At 43.3% G+C, this 17,682-nt stretch overlaps 1 gene segment (V, D, J or C); it reads right to left on the reverse strand.

Moving 5' to 3' along the window:
* Positions 1-9,362: 9,362 nt before the first annotated feature.
* Positions 9,363-10,339, reverse strand: LOC309401256 (T cell receptor alpha variable 30-like). The segment is given in 2 exons: positions 10,288-10,339; positions 9,363-9,721 (listed from the first exon to the last, which is right to left on the reverse strand).
* Positions 10,340-17,682: the final 7,343 nt, after the last annotated feature.

Here is a 17,682-nt window from a genome sequence, read left to right on the forward strand (position 1 = left end):
CCTTCTTCCTCTCTCTGCAACAGACAGCCTTGTGGGTGATTTCGTGCTCAGACTTTCTGGGGATCGAAGATCTGCTCAGCTCTGCTTTGACTCATCTAGATCAAAGGAGGAAAATACCACAAACCCATAAGAAAGAAGCTTAGTCTTTCTTTTTTTTTTTAGAGGAGGGGGAGGGTGTCCCAAATCTGCTCCTTTATTTTTTATTTTTTTATTTTATTTACAAAGATGTAAAATACACACACAAAACTTAGACGTACACCACATTTACACAATACAATACGAACAGGAGCTTCCTGTTCTTTCTAATAGCAATTTCCAATCCATATCACTCTCCTTATATTGTTTTCCCTTGTATTATTTTTCATTTGTATTTCACCATTCTTAACCCTCTTATCTTACTCCTCTGTCTGCTGTATTGGCTGACTACCTCTAGTAAGTTTAAACCACTTGGATACATATATATGCGTTAATTCTCCTTAACTACTATTTTGGGGCTTTGTTGTCTTCCATCATTGATCCTTGTTTCTTTCTTCCATCCACCCATACCATTTATCCTATATCTGGTAGTATTCTGTATCTGTGTCTTAACGTGCACAAACTTGGGCAAACAAAATAGATCAGGTTGTGCTATCTCCTAGTTTGAAAAATTCGTAAGGCAGGATGTGTATTCCTGTCGTGAAAGGGAATGGAGATCATTATCCAATAAGAAATGCAGAAACTTCTGAGTTGATGCCTCCAATGGGAATCTCTCCAGAGTGTTTTCTCTCACTCTTATTGATCTTTCCCAACAAAAATCTCTTCTGAAGGAAGGGATCCTTGGCTCTTTGGATTCTGCTTTCTTCGAGAACTTGGAATTTGGGCACGGACTCTGGGTTTCTTCATGGAATTCCAGCCATGCAGGTTGTTCCACATGGGGGCATCCATATTTGGAGATTATTCTGCTCATCTGCCAAGTTACCATAGTCATGTTCTGGGGGATATTGGGAATGAAATGGGACTCTTGGTCACAAGTGATGGAAGCTGCTATGCAGGGATCTGGAGGAAAAGCTTCACCCCCATCTGGCCTTATAAGAAGGAACAAGTGATCAAAATCACAGGAGATTTACAATACAATACAATACAATAGTAGAGTTGGAAGGGACCTTGGAGGTCTTCTAGTCCAACCCTTTGCCTAGGCAGGAAACCCTATACCCTTTCAGATAAATAGCTATCCAACATCTTCTTAAAGACTTCCAGTGTTGGGGCATTCACAACTTCTGGAGGCAACTTCTGTTCCACTCATTAATTGTTCTAACTGTCAGGAAGTTTCTCCTCAGTTCTAAGTTGCTTCTCTCCTTGATTAGTTTCCACCCATTGCTTCTTTCACATCCTGCATCTAATGTTCCAATGCCATGACACATGATTGCATCTTTCTGGTTCCCACCAGACACAAGTCTACTCCAAATGGATAAACGTGGAATGAGAGGACAGAGGATGTGATCTTCATTCCTCTTTACCCCCTTCCAGCCATCACTTTTAGGGGAGCACTTGAATACCCAGAAATGCATGACTCCATCCTTGCTGGGAATTTGGAAATAGCTCAGCGTCAGGCTGGGTTGCTACTCAGGTGGGAAACCACAAGGAGATCTCTAAGTTCTAGGTTGCACAAGGATGTAGAAGAAATATCCTGAGAATGAAGCAAGACACTTTCCTAACTTGGCCAAGAAAACTGGAACCTATTCCCCCTTCAGCACCATAGGTCAAGCTCATCTTCAGGACATTATTAACCTACCTTACTCTTTGGATCGGACTGTGGGAAAGGAAAACTGCAAGACTCGTACTTCTTCCTTGGCTTCCCACTATGCCAAGAAGATATCTCTCTGCTGAAAGATATTGCTCTCCATCAATTTGACACCCAATGTTAGGCTTATTATTTCTAATTCATGTAATGGGAGTTTACACTCAAACACCTCTTGAGATTTTTGATCTCTCCTATCAGGAGGAAGTTCAGAGAACCAGCAGAGTTAAGAGGAGGGAGACAGAGACTGATAAAACTCTTACAAGTGTTTCTAGTTGACAGATCTTTGCTAGGATCTGGTTGTAGTCTATCGCCCTCTGGTGGAGAGAAGGTGGGTTAGGTGGAAAAAAACCCACATTCATTAAAATTGGCTTGTTAATCCCCAACATTTCCTACCAGGATCAATCTTGAATCGTTTGATTGTAAGGTTCTCCCCACATCACATGCCCCGAAAAACAGTTTATGTCACATCCTCATGCCATTTTCATCTCATCCCAAACCCATAGAAGATGCATCCTAAAGTCATCTTTAAAAGAATGAGTGTTTTCTGTCTTTTTCCTGGGACATTTTAGTCATCCATTACTCGAGAGGGTTGATAATATGGTCCTGGGTGAGTATGGTCGAGGTCTTTTGGGTATGTTTAGGATTTGGAATGCATTTTCCTTCTATCTATTAATCAGAAGAGCTTTGCACTTGAGCTTCCTGTTCCTGTGCAAAAACATATATTCTATTGGCTGTTGTTAGATTCCCATAGGCCATGTAGGGGTTATGTAGGAGTCATAGCTGGCTCTATTGGCAAAGTACAAACCCTAGGTGTTTGTCTGAGCTAAGTGTAGTTGAGGTTTGGCCTGTTCTGGGGGTGATGCAATAATTGCTCTTGTGGTTTAATGGCTTCCGTCCTGTTTTGGATCTTGAGTGAAGGGGTTAATCCCATCATTCTGCCTTTGTTCAGACTTTTCTGCAGGGAGTTTCACAATATCTTGTCTTTGCCTTGCCTATGGATAGAGCCATCTAGATACCTGCTTTCCACTTTCAATAAGCCACTTGTGGAGAGAAGGTGGGTTAGGTGGAAAAAAAAAACCACACTCATCAAAATTGGCCTGTAATCCCCAACATTTCCTAAATGGATCAGCCTTGGATGATTTAATTGTACGGTTCATCCCACTTCCACCAAAAAACCATTTATATCACGTCCTCATGCCATTGTCGTCTCATACCAAACCCACAGTAGATACATCCTAAAGTTAGCTTTAAAATAAGGAGTGTTTTCTGTCTTCTTCCTGGGACATTTTAGTCATCCATTCCTCGATAGGGTTTGTTAAGTAATTAAGCTATCCATTAGAAGAGCGAGTATGCAGAGAAGCGTAATGAGCGTGATATGGAATAACATGCACAAACCAGCATACAGAGACACTGAATAGTATAAAAATATAGTAGTTTACTATGTAGAAATATAGAAGTATTCAGAGTCCGGGTAACAGTCCAAGTCATACACGGTTCAGTAATTCAGTTATCAAGATAGTCAGTCTAGCACACAAAATATAGCTAACAATTAGCAAACCACGAGACCTCAAAATACACCAATCAGCTTCTAACAAAACAGAGAGCTAACAGCCATTCTGGCTCCCTCTTAAAGCTGCTTGAGGTAACAAGCCAATTACATCTGTGAATCATTTAAAGTAACAGATACATTTGTTACAATCATGGCTTATATACATTGCCAAGCCAAGCCTAGGGTTACATCCCTAACAGGGTTGATGATAAGGTCCGGGGTGAGTCTGGTCCAGTTCTTTGGGACCAATTTAGGCTTTGCTGTGAAATGTCCCTTCTATCTATTAACTGTCTATTGGGCTGGTGTGACAGGGAAGAGCAGATGCTGTGTAACAGGGGTGTCAAACTCGGTTTCATTGAGGGCCGAAGCAGGGTTGTGTTTGATCTTGGAGGGGTGGGGCGGAGCGACCAGTGTGGGCATGGCCAGCTCGACAACACTCATGGAAATGCCTGTGGTCCAGCGGGGGGTTTCAATTAATTTTACTACCAGTTTTCTCCTGCCTAGAAATGTCCAGGAGGGTGGACGGAGCCTCCCATTTGCAGCCACTGCTGGTTCGCTCAATCCAGGGTTAACCGGGAGGGATTCACATCTGCTGTGGCTGCCCATGTGCTCTGGCAACACAAACAGAGCTCAGAAGGGCTGCATGTGTCCCTCCCGAGCTCCTTTTCCACTGGCAGATGGTTGCAGGAGGCTGTCTCAGCTGAAAACGGAGCTTGCAGGGGCTTTGCACATCCCTCCCGAGCTCCACTTTCTCTGGCAGAAACACTGTGGTCCACTCCTTCATTTTTCCCTGCAGGCTAAATCTAAGAACCCAGTGGGCCAGCTCTGGCATTGAGTTTGACACTCCTGCTCTATAATCTCTACCTTTTGTTGTGGCCCAGCAGGAGCCATTGGAGATGCAACCAGACTCCGACAGCCAGGGGCCTTATGAGTCAGCTCTGGAAGATGTGGAGGACCCTGGACAGGGTTCCGACTCCGAGCAGGGATCAGGGAGGCTTGTTTGCCACCAGGAGGTTCCTGAGGCATGGAGCAGCGGTGAAAGCGAAAGGGAGTGTGCTCCTGACGTCATGCCTTAGAGCAGTGAGGAGGAGACAAGGGAGTTGGTCCTGGACGCCCGGCAATGGAGGGCTGATAGACATAGAGAACAGCTATGCAGATACAGAAGATAATTGGACCCAGGTGGTTGTAATTAGGCTCCTCTCAAGATAGTATATAAGGAGTGACTTTCCTGGAGGCTGATTGCAGGTTTAAACTTAATTACCTACACTGGATTAAGCTCTCATGCCTGTTTCTTATCTTGGAAGTCTGGATTGCTGCCAAGGTCTAGTCAGTGTGTTAATTTACTGTGAATAAATCATGTAGCAGTATTCTTGTCTTGGAGTGCCCTGGTGTATGAAGAGGGGGGCCACAACACCTTTCTATCTTCCAAAGTGCTTCTCAGGCTTTAATGAGGTTCTTTTGGAAGGAAGGAAGGGAGAAGAAAGAAAGAAAGAAAGAAAGAAAGAAAGAAAGGAAGGAAGGAAGGAAGGAAGGAAGGAAGGAAGGAAGGAAGGAAGGAAGAAGGAAAGAAAGAAAGAAAGAGTGGAGAAAAGAAAGAAGGAAGGAAGGAAGGAAGGAAGGAAGGAAGGAAGGAAGGAAGGAAGGAAGGACAGAACGACAGAACTTATTGGCCTTTCAGGGTTTTTGCTAGTGGTGGGAATGTCCTTTTGGTATCTATATCTTCTTTCTTGCAATACTCTGGAATATTTCGATTCACTTTCCTGTTGATAACAATGCAGGTTATTTCCACATCTCTGAATCTTAATTCGCCACCTGAGGTTCATTTCCCTTTCACAGAACTGCTCAGCCTCTGAGAGTTTTTGTACGTGAAGCAGGTGGTTCTGCATTGATGTGGATCTTGGGCCCCACAGAAGTAGACTGCAGCATCTTTCAACTGCACCCTTGTGATGTTCAACTGACTCTCCTTCTCCTTCTTGTCAAAAGAAGCAGTGAAGTCTCCTCGTGTCTCCAATCCCTGCGATGTAGCCGTTAGGAGATACGTAGGTTCTCCTGCAAATTGCCTGTACCAATGCATGGTATAGACAGTGCTGGAGGTGAACTGACAGGTGATGGTGGAATCCTCTCCTTCTTTGATGATTTCTACGGGCTTCTGATCGACTCGGTCCTGGCCTTGGACACCTGGAAGGGAAAGACATGGGGATCATACAGTTAATTGCCAGGAACCTTTCAACAATTCCTCTGTCTTGGGTGTTCTGCTCCAATTTCCAGATGAACATCTGTAGAGATTCTCAGTCATTCAGATCATGGTTGTCCCCAAGGTGCTTTTTCAGGAGGCAACTGGACTTTCTTGTTTTGACTTTGAAGAAGAATTTGGGATGAAGACCCTTTGAATAGGGTGAGTAAGAATGGATTTCCAGAGGAAGAAGATTGTAGGCTACGGGAACCCTTTGCACTACTCAGGTGACCCTGAGGACAGAGGTAAGCCTCCAAAGGCTTCAAGGACCCTCCAAAAGGATGCAAATAACCAGCTGTGTGCAAGGAATATAAATCCTTTAAATTCCCCCACTATCCAGTTAGAGCTGAAGAAGCTTCTTGGATGAGAAGTGAAACATCTCTCGCCAAAAACAAAGAAAGTTTAGTTGCCTCTGGAAAATGCACCTTTGGGACAATATGCAGATGACTTACAAAGGAATCCATATTGGGAGGACAGGCTTGAGCCGAGAAATAAGCAGAACCTTGTCTATAGAGACTCTTCGGTCATCCAGGTCTTCGTTATCCCAAAGGGGGTTTTCCATAAGGCAACTGGGTTTTGTTTTTATCTGTTTGCTTTTCCTTTAAAGTGTTTTGCTCCTCATCAGTCAGTGAGAACTGAAGAAGCTTCTTGGATGAGAAACAAATGTTTTCAAGGGAAAAAAAACTAGGAAACTTCAGTTGCCTTTTGGAAAAAGACCTTTGGGACAAACAGATCTTTGTTGTTATGAGGCTGTGGCTCAAGATCTTCTCCTGATCTTTCTTCAAAGAAGAAGAAAGGGAGCTCAATGTCTTTTTCTTGGTTGTCTTCCACTTTGGTGATAACCAGCAGGTGTCTTTGTAGCACTGTGCTCAAATCCACAGAAATAGACAGCTGAATCCTTCAGTTGGGTCTTCTTCAGATACAAAGAGGTGGTCTTCTTCTTTGTGTCCAGAGTCATTTCAAAATTATCTTCTGCTTTGGTCCCTGATGAAACCAGTAATGTCATGAATTCTGGCGGGCCTCCTGGATATTGCTTGTACCACTGAAGACTATATTCATTTCCATCATAGGAGCAGTTCAGGAGGATAGAATCACCTTCCTTAATGGAAAGAAATTGGGGCTCCTGGGTTACAGTAGCTTGACCTGATACAACTGGAAGGAAATGGAAACATAAGGGAAAATGATGGAGGGAGGGAGGAAAGAAGGAAGGAAGGAAGGAAGGAAGGAAGGAAGGAAGGAAGGAAGGGAAGGAAGGAAGAAAGAAAGAAAGAAAGAAAGAAAGAAAGAAAGAAAGAAAGAATAAAATAAACCAATAAGAATATTTAGCTGATGCTTTAGAATTTCCAATGCAGAAATTATTTATTCAATGTTTGCCATCCTATTTTACTTTATAAAATATTTAAATTAATTTTCCTGCTGATGGTTTTGCTTATTTTCTTTTTAATGGCTTTGGAAAGATTCAGTTTAAAAACCACCTTGGGGGGGCCTTGTTTCCCACCTTCCACCAAAAAAAAGAACAATAGGCTAAAAATTATTTCCCCCAGTAAATGAATGAATCGATAGAAAAAGATACCTGTGGAGACGGCCAACAGCAAGGCAACAATCCTGCTCCCCAGATCTCCCATCCTTCTTCCTCTCTCTGCAACACGCAGGCAACTTTTGCCCCAGAAACACAGGAAAGTGAGAGCCACAGTCTTGTGGGTGGCTTTGTGCTCAGATCTTCTGGGGATTGAAGATCTAATCATGTTTCCTTTCACTTACATACATCAAAGAAGACAGAGACCCATTAAACTCCTACAAGGGTTTCCAGTTGACAGAGTTTTACTAGGATCTGGTTGTAGTCTACCGCCCTCTTGTGGAGAGAAGGTGGGTTAGGGGGAAAAAAACCCACATTCATCAAAATTGGCTTGTTAATCCCCAACATTTCCTACCAGGATCAACCTTGAAAAGTTTGATTGTAAGGTTCACCCCACACCACGTGCCCCGAAAAACAGTTTATGTCACCTCCTCATGCCGTTGTCATCTCATCCCAAACCCATAGAAGATGGATCCTAAAGTCATCTTTAAAAGAAGGAGTGTTTTCTGTCTTCTTCCTGGGACATTTTAGTCATCCCTTGTTCATAGAGTTGAAGATATGGTCCCGGTTGAGTCTGGTCCAGATCTTTTGCGCTGGGTTAGGATTTGGAATGCATTTTCCTTCTATCTGTGAACTGCAAGGACCTTTGGGCTGGCGTGACAGGGAAGAGCAGATGCTGTGTAACAGGGGTGTCAAACTTGATTACACTGAGGGCCGCATTGGGGTTGTGTTTGACCTCTAAGAGGGGTGAGTGGCCAATGCGGGCGTGGCCAGCTCCACATCACGCATGGGAATGCCTGTGGTTCAGCGGTGGGTTTCAATTTATTTCACTACCGGTTTGCTCATGCACAGGAGGGTCTGGATGGATGGGCGGATCCTCCCCCCACTGCCACTACTGGTTCACCTGATCCGTGGTGAACCGGCAGAGACTCTCATGTGGTCCCCCGTGTGTTCCGCCAACAAATCTTGGAGTCCTAGTGGACAACCATTTAAATAGGAGCCAGCCGTGTGCAGCAGCTGCCAAAAAACCCAACACAGTTCTAGGCTCCATCAACAGAGGGATAGAATCAAGATCACGTGAAGTGTTAATACCACTTTATAAGGCCTTGGTAAGGCCACACTTGGAATACTGCATTCAGTTCTGGTCGCCACGATGTAAAAAAGATGTGGAGACTCTAGAAAGAGTGCAGAGAAGAGCAACAAAGATGATTAGGGGACTGGAGACTAAAACATATGAAGGACGCTTGCAGGAAATGGATATGTCTAGTTTAATGAAAAGAAGGACCAGGGGAGACATGATAGCAGTCTTCCAATATCTCAGCGGTTGCCACAAAGAAGAGGGAGTCAAACTAGTTTCCAAGGCAAATGAAGGCAGAACAAGAAGCAATGGGTGGAAACTAATCAAGGAGAGAAGCAGCTTAGAACTGAGGAGAAACTTCCTGACAGTCAGAACAATTAATCAGTGGAACAGCTTGCCTCCAGAAGTTGTGAATGCCCCAACAATGGAAGTCTTTAAGAAGATGTTGGATAGCCATCTGTCTGAAACGGTATAGGGTTTCCTGCCTAGGCAGGGGGTTGGACTAGAAGACCTCCAAGGTCCCTTCCAACTCTGTTATTGTATTGTATTGTATCAATTTTCTTAAACAAATGAAAATCAATATGTTTTGTATATTTGAACCTATGAATTTGTACAATGCCTCCGAATAGCTATCTGCAGTCTACTTTGGGGGACTGAATAAAGAGTGAAATAAATAGGGAGAAAAAGAGGAAGAGGAAGAGAAAGAGGGAAAGAATGAAAGATAGTATGGAAGAAAGAGAAAGAGAGAGAAGCAAGGAAGGAAGAAGAAAGAAAGAAAAAGGAAAGGAAGGAAGGAGGGAAGGAAGAAGAAAGAAAGAAAGAAAGAAAGAAAGAAAGAAAGAAAGAAGGAAGGAAGGAAGGAAGGAAGGAAGGAAGGAAGGAAGGAAGGAAAGAAAAAAGTAAAGAATGGAGAAAAGAAAGAGGGAAGGAAGGAAGGTAGGAAGGAAGGAAGAAGGGACAGAACTGCTTGGCCTTACATGGTTTTTGCTAGAGGTGGGAATGTCCATCTGTTATGTTTCTTCTGTCTTACAATACTCTGAAATATTTCCATTCACTTTCTCCTTGATACCAATGCAGGTTGTACCCACATGTAGCTTATTTTGGGTCAGCTGGTCCATCTCTGCATCCCAATTCCCCAACTGAGGTTCATTTCCCTTTCACAGAACGGCTCAGCCTCAGAATGTTTTTGTACGTGAAGCAGGTGCTTCTGCATTGATGTGGATCTTGGGCCCCGCAGAAGTAGACTGCAGCATCTTTCAACTGCACCCTTGTGATGTTCAACTGACTCTCCTTTGCCTCCTTGTCAAAAGAGCCGGTGAAGTGTCCTCGTGTCTCCAATCCCTGCGATGTAACCGTTAGGAGATACTTAGGTTCTCCTGCAAATTGCCGGTACCAATGCATGCTATAGACAGTGCTGGAAGTGAACTGACAGGCGATGGTGGAATCCTCTCCTTCTTTGATGACTTCTACGGGCTTCTGATCGACTCGGTCCTGGCCTTGGACACCTGGAAGGGAAAGACATGGGGATCATACAGTAGCTTGACCTGATACAACTGGAAGGAAATGGAAACATCAGGGGAAATGATGGGGGAGAAAGGAAAGAAGGAAGGAAGGATGGAAGGAAGGAAGGAAGGAAGGAAGGAAGGAAGGAAGGAAGGAAGGAAGGAAGGAAGGAAGGAAGGAAAGAAAGAAGAAAGGATGGAAGGAAGGAAGGAAGGAAAGAAAGAAGAAAGGAAAGAAAGAAAGAAAGAAAGAAAGAAAGAAAGAAAGAAAGAAAGAGAGAGAGAGAGAGAGAGAAAGAAAGAAACCAACAAGATTATTTACCTGAAGCTTTAGAATTTCCAAAGCAGAAATTATTATTCAATGTTTGCCATCCTACTTTACTTTATAAGATATTTAAATTAATATTCCTGCTGATGGTTTTGCTTATTGTCTTTTTAATGGCTTTGGAAAGATTCAGTTTGAAAACAACTTGGGGAGGCCTTGTACCCCACCTTCCACCAAAAAGAAAAGAACAATAGACTAAAAATTATTCCCCCCAATAAATGAATGAGTCAACAGAAAAGGATACCTGTGGAGATGGCCAACAGCAAGGCCACAATCCCGTTCCCCAGATCTCCCATCCTTCTTCCTCTCTCTGCAACAGGCAGCCTTGTGGGTGATTTCGTGCGCAGACTTTCTGGGGATCGAAGATCTGCTCAGCTCTGCTTTGACTCATCTAGATCAAAGGAGGAAAATACCACAAACCTATAAGAAAAAAAGCTTTGTCTTTTTTTTTCAGAGGAGGGGAGGGTGTCCCAAATCTGCTCCTTTATTTTTTATTATTTTTATTTTATTTACAAAGATGTAAAATACACACACAAAACTTAGACGTACACCACATTTACACAATACAATACGAACAGGAGCTTCCTGTTCTTTCTAATAGCAATTGCCATTCCATATCACTCTCCTTATATTGTTTCCCCTTGTATTATATTTCATTTGTATTTCACCATTCTTAACCCTCTTATTTTACTCCTCTGTCTGCTGTATTGGCTGACTACCTCTAGTAAGTTTAAACCACTTGGATACATATACATGTGTTAATTCTCCTTAACTACTATTTTGGGGCTTTGTTGTCTTCCTTCATTGATCCTTGTTTCTTTCCTCCATCCACCTATACCATTTATCCCATATCTGGTAGTATTCTGTATCTGTGTCTTAACGTGCACAAACTTGGGCAAACAAAATAGATCAGGTTGTGCTATCTCCTAGTTTGAAAAATTCGCAAGGCAGGATGTGTATTCCTGTCGTGAAAGGGAATGGAGATCATTATCCAATAAGAAATGCAGAAACTTCTGAGATGATGCCTCCAATGGGAATCTCTCCAGAGTGTTTTCTCTCAGCCTTACTGATCTTTCCAAACAAAAACATCTTCTGAAGGAAGGGATCCTTGGTTCTTTGGATTCTGCTTTCTTCGAGAACTTGGAATTTGGGTAAGGACTCTGGGTTTCTTCATGGAATTCCAGCCATGCAGGTTGTTCCACATGGGGGCATCCATATTTGGAGATTATTCTGCTCATCTGCCAAGTTACCATAGTCATGTTCGGGGGGTTATTGGGAATGAAATGGGACTCTTGGTCACAAGTGTTGGAAGCTGCTATGCAGGGATCTGGAGGAAAAGCTTCACCCCCATCTGGCCTTATAAGAAGGAACAAGTGATCAAAATCACAGGAGATTTACAATACAATACAATACAATAGTAGAGTTGGAAGGGACCTTGGAGGTCTTCTAGTCCAACCCTTTGCCTAGGCAGGAAACCCTATACCCTTTCAGATAAATAGCTATCCAACATCTTCTTAAAGACTTCCAGTGTTGGGGCATTCACAACTTCTGGAGGCAAGCTGTTCCACTCATTAATTGTTCTAACTGTCAGGAAGTTTCTCCTCAGTTCTAAGTTGCTTCTCTCCTTGATTAGTTTCCACCCATTGCTTCTTTCACATCCTGCATCTAATGTTCCAATGCTATGACACATGATTGCATCTTTCTGGTTTCCACCAGACACAAGTCTACTCCAAATGGATAAACGTGGAATGAGAGGACAGAGGATGTGATCTTCATTCCTCTTTACCCCCTTCCAGCCATCACTTTTAGGGGAGCACTTGAATACCCAGAAATGCATGACTCCATCCTTGCTGGGAATTTGGAAATAGCTCAGCGTCAGGCTGGGTTGCTACTCAGGTGGGAAACCACAAGGAGATCTCTAAGTTCTAGGTTGCACAAGGATGTAGAAGAAATATCCTGAGAATGAAGCAAGACACTTTCCTAACTTGGCCAAGAAAACTGGATCCTATTCCCCCTTCAGCACCATAGATCAAGCTCGTATTCAGGACATTATTAACCTACCTTACTCTTTGGATCGGACTGTGGGAAAGGAAAACTGCAAGACTCATGTCTTCTGCCCTGGCTTCCCACCATGCCAAGAAGATATCTCTCTACCGAAAGATATTGCTCTCCATCAATTTGACACCCAATGTTAGGCTTATTATTTCTAATTCATGTAATGGGAGTTTACACTCAAACACCTCTTGAGATTTTTGATCTCTCCTATCAGGAGGAAGTTCAGAGAACCAGCAGAGTTAAGAGGAGGGAGACAGAGACTGATAAAACTCTTACAAGTGTTTCTAGTTGACAGATCTTTGCTAGGATCTTGTTGTAGTCTATCGCCCTCTGGTGGAGAGAAGGTGGGTTAGGTGGAAAAAAACCCACATTCATTAAAATTGGCTTGTTAATCCCCAACATTTCCTACCAGGATCAATCTTGAATCGTTTGATTTTAATGTTCTCCCCACATCACATGCCCCGAAAAACAGTTTATGTCACATCCTCATGCCATTTACATCTCATCCCAAACCCATAGAAGATGCATCCTAAAGTCATCTTTAAAAGAATGAGTGTTTTCTGTCTTTTTCCTGGGACATTTTAGTCATCCATTACTCGAGAGGGTTGATAATATGGTCCTGGGTGAGTATGGTCGAGGTCTTTTGGGTATGTTTAGGATTTGGAATGCATTTTCCTTCTATCTATTAATCAGAAGAGCTTTGCACTTGAGCTTCCTGTTCCTGTGCAAAAACATATATTCTATTGGCTGTTGTTAGATTCCCATAGGCCATGTAGGGGTTATGTAGGAGTCATAGCTGGCTCTATTGGCAAAGTACAAACCCTAGGTGTTTGTCTGAGCTAAGTGTAGTTGAGGTTTGGCCTGTTCTGGGGGTGATGCAATAATTGCTCTTGTGGTTTAATGGCTTCCGTCCTGTTTTGGATCTTGAGTGAAGGGGTTAATCCCATCATTCTGCCTTTGTTCAGACTTTTCTGCAGGGAGTTTCACAATATCTTGTCTTTGCCTTGCCTATGGATAGAGCCATCTAGATACCTGCTTTCCACTTTCAATAAGCCACTTGTGGAGAGAAGGTGGGTTAGGTGGAAAAAAAAAACCACACTCATCAAAATTGGCCTGTAATCCCCAACATTTCCTAAATGGATCAGCCTTGGATGATTTAATTGTACGGTTCATCCCACTTCCACCAAAAAACCATTTATATCACGTCCTCATGCCATTGTCGTCTCATACCAAACCCACAGTAGATACATCCTAAAGTTAGCTTTAAAATAAGGAGTGTTTTCTGTCTTCTTCCTGGGACATTTTAGTCATCCATTCCTCGATAGGGTTTGTTAAGTAATTAAGCTATCCATTAGAAGAGCGAGTATGCAGAGAAGCGTAATGAGCGTGATATGGAATAACATGCACAAACCAGCATACAGAGACACTGAATAGTATAAAAATATAGTAGTTTACTATGTAGAAATATAGAAGTATTCAGAGTCCGGGTAACAGTCCAAGTCATACACGGTTCAGTAATTCAGTTATCAAGATAGTCAGTCTAGCACACAAAATATAGCTAACAATTAGCAAACCACGAGATCTCAAAATACACCAATCAGCTTCTAACAAAACAGAGAGCTAACAGCCATTCTGGCTCCCTCTTAAAGCTGCTTGAGGTAACAAGCCAATTACATCTGTGAATCATTTAAAGTAACAGATACATTTGTTACAATCATGGCTTATATACATTGCCAAGCCAAGCCTAGGGTTACATCCCTAACAGGGTTGATGATAAGGTCCGGGGTGAGTCTGGTCCAGTTCTTTGGGACCAATTTAGGCTTTGCTGTGAAATGTCCCTTCTATCTATTAACTGTCTATTGGGCTGGTGTGACAGGGAAGAGCAGATGCTGTGTAACAGGGGTGTCAAACTCGGTTTCATTGAGGGCCAAAGCAGGGTTGTGTTTGATCTTGGAGGGGTGGGCGGAGCGACCAGTGTGGGCGTGGCCAGCTCGACATCACTCATGGAAATGCCTGTGGTCCAGCGGGGGGTTTCAATTAATTTTACTACCAGTTTTCTCCTGCCTAGAAATGTCCAGGAGGGTGGACGGAGCCTCCCATTTGCAGCCACTGCTGGTTCGCTCAATCCAGGGTTAACCGGGAGGGATTCACATCTGCTGTGGCTGCCCATGTGCTCTGGCAACACAAACAGAGCTCAGAAGGGCTGCATGTGTCCCTCCCGAGCTCCTTTTCCACTGGCAGATGGTTGCAGGAGGCTGTCTCAGCTGAAAACGGAGCTTGCAGGGGCTTTGCACATCCCTCCCGAGCTCCACTTTCTCTGGCAGAAACACTGTGGTCCACTCCTTCATTTTTCCCTGCAGGCTAAATCTAAGAACCCAGTGGGCCAGCTCTGGCATTGAGTTGAACACTCCTGCTCTATAATCTCTACCTTTTGTTGTGGCCCAGCAGGAGCCATTGGAGATGCAACCAGACTCCGACAGCCAGGGGCCTTATGAGTCAGCTCTGGAAGATGTGGAGGACCCTGGACAGGGTTCCGACTCCGAGCAGGGATCAGGGAGGCTTGTTTGCCACCAGGAGGTGCCTGAGGCATGGAGCAGCGGTGAAAGCGAAAGGGAGTGTGCTCCTGACGTCATGCCTTGGACCAGTGAGGAGGAGACAAGGGAGTTGGTCCTGGACGCCCGGCAATGGAGGGCTGATAGACATAGAGAACAGCTATGCAGATACAGAAGATAATTGGACCCAGGTGGTTGTAATTAGGCTCCTCTCAAGATAGTATATAAGGAGTGACTTTCCTGGAGGCTGATTGCAGGTTTAAACTTAATTACCTACACTGGATTAAGCTCTCATGCCTGTTTCTTATCTTGGAAGTCTGGATTGCTGCCAAGGTCTAGTCAGTGTGTTAATTTACTGTGAATAAATCATGTAGCAGTATTCTTGTCTTGGAGTGCCCTGGTGTATGAAGAGGGGGGCCACAACACCTTTCTATCTTCCAAAGTGCTTGTCAGGCTTTAATGAGGTTCTTTTGGAAGGAAGGAAGGAAGGAAGGAAGGAAGGAAGGAAGGAAGGAAGGGAGAAGAAAGAAAGAAAGAAAGAAAGAAAGAAAGAAAGAAAGAAAGAAAGAAAGAAAGGAAGGAAGGAAGGAAGGAAGGAAGGAAGGAAGGAAAGAAAGAAAGAAAGAGTGGAGAAAAGAAAGAAGGAAGGAAGGAAGGAAGGAAGGAAGGAAGGAAGGAAGGAAGGAAGGACAGAACGACAGAACTTAGTGGCCTTTCAGGGTTTTTGCTAGTGGTGGGAATGTCCTTTTGGTATCTATATCTTCTTTCTTGCAATACTCTGGAATATTTCGATTCACTTTCCTGTTGATAACAATGCAGGTTATTTCCACATCTCTGAATCCTAATTCGCCACCTGAGGTTCATTTCCCTTTCACAGAACTGCTCAGCCTCTGAGAGTTTTTGTACGTGAAGCAGGTGGTTCTGCATTGATGTGGATCTTGGGCCCCACAGAAGTAGACTGCAGCATCTTTCAACTGCACCCTTCTGATGTTCAACTGACTCTCCTTCTCCTTCTTGTCAAAAGAAGCAGTGAAGTCTCCTCGTGTCTCCAATCCCTGCGATGTAGCCGTTAGGAGATACGTAGGTTCTCCTGCAAATTGCCTGTACCAATGCATGGTATAGACAGTGCTGGAGGTGAACTGACAGGTGATGGTGGAATCCTCTCCTTCTTTGATGACTTCTACGGGCTTCTGATCGACTCGGTCCTGGCCTTGGACACCTGGAAGGGAAAGACATGGGGATCATACAGTTAATTGCCAGGAACCTTTCAACAATTCCTCTGTCTTGGGTGTTCTGCTCCAATTTCCAGATGAACATCTGTAGAGATTCTCAGTCATTCAGATCATGGTTGTCCCCAAGGTGCTTTTTCAGGAGGCAACTGGACTTTCTTGTTTTGACTTTGAAGAAGAATTTGGGATGAAGACCCTTTGAATAGGGTGAGTAAGAATGGATTTCCAGAGGAAGAAGATTGTAGGCTACGGGAACCCTTTGCACTACTCAGGTGACCCTGAGGACAGAGGTAAGCCTCCAAAGGCTTCAAGGACCCTCCAAAAGGATGCAAATAACCAGCTGTGTGCAAGGAATATAAATCCTTTAAATTCCCCCACTATCCAGTTAGAGCTGAAGAAGCTTCTTGGATGAGAAGTGAAACATCTCTCGCCAAAAACAAAGAAAGTTTAGTTGCCTCTGGAAAATGCACCTTTGGGACAATATGCAGATGACTTACAAAGGAATCCATATTGGGAGGACACGCTTGAGCCGAGAAATAAGCAGAACCTTGTCTATAGAGACTCTTCGGTCATCCAGGTCTTCGTTATCCCAAAGGGGGTTTTCCATAAGGCAACTGGGTTTTGTTTTTATCTGTTTGCTTTTCCTTTAAAGTGTTTTGCTCCTCATCAGTCAGTGAGAACTGAAGAAGCTTCTTGGATGAGAAACAAATGTTTTCAAGGGAAAAAAAACTAGGAAACTTCAGTTGCCTTTTGGAAAAAGACCTTTGGGACAAACAGATCTTTGTTGTTATGAGGCTGTGGCTCAAGATCTTCTCCTGATCTTTCTTCAAAGAAGAAGAAAGGGAGCTCAATGTCTTTTTCTTGGTTGTCTTCCACTTTGGTGATAACCAGCAGGTGTCTTTGTAGCACTGTGCTCAAATCCACAGAATTAGACAGTTGAATCCTTCAGTTGGGTGTTCTTCAGATACAAAGAGGTGGTCTTCTTCTTTGTGTCCAGAGTCATTTCAAAATTATCTTCTGCTTTGGTCCCTGATGAAACCAGTAATGTCATGAATTCTGGCGGGCCTCCTGGATATTGCTTGTACCACTGAAGACTATATTCATTTCCATCATAGGAGCAGTTCAGGAGGATAGAATCTCCTTCCTTAATGGAAAGAAATTGGGGCTCCTGGGTTACAGTAGCTTGACCTGATACAACTGGAAGGAAATGGAAACATCAGGGAAAATGATGGAGGGAGGAAGGAAAGAAGGAAGGAAGGATGGAAGGAAGGAAGGAAAGAAAGAAGGAAGGAAGGAAAGAAAGAAAGAAAGAAAGAAAGAAAGAAAGAAAGAAAGAAAGAAAGAAAGAAAGAAAGAAAGAATAAAATAAACCAACAAGTTTATTTAGCTGATGCTTTAGAATTTCCAATGCAGAAATTATTATTCCATGTTTGACATCCTATTTTACTTTATAAAATATTTAAATTAATTTTCCTGTTGATGGTTTTGCTTATTTTCTTTTTAATGGCTTTGGAAAGATTCAGTTTAAAAACCACCTTGGGGAGGCCTTGTTTCCCACCTTCCACCAAAAAAAAAACAATAGGCTAAAAACTATTTCCCCCAGTAAATGAATGAATCAATAGAAAAAGATACCTGTGGAGACGGCCAACAGCAAGGCAACAATCCCGCTCCCCAGATCTCCCATCCTTCTTCCACTCTCTGCAACAGGCAGACAACTTTTGCAACAGAAACACAGGAAAGTGAGAGCCACAGTCTTGTGGGTGGCTTCGTGCTCAGATCTCCTGGGGATTGAAGATCTAATCA

The sequence above is a fragment of the Natrix helvetica genome (assembly GCF_964273705.1).
Source record: "Natrix helvetica genome assembly, chromosome: Z".
NCBI classification, from domain to species: domain Eukaryota; kingdom Metazoa; phylum Chordata; class Lepidosauria; order Squamata; family Natricidae; genus Natrix; species Natrix helvetica.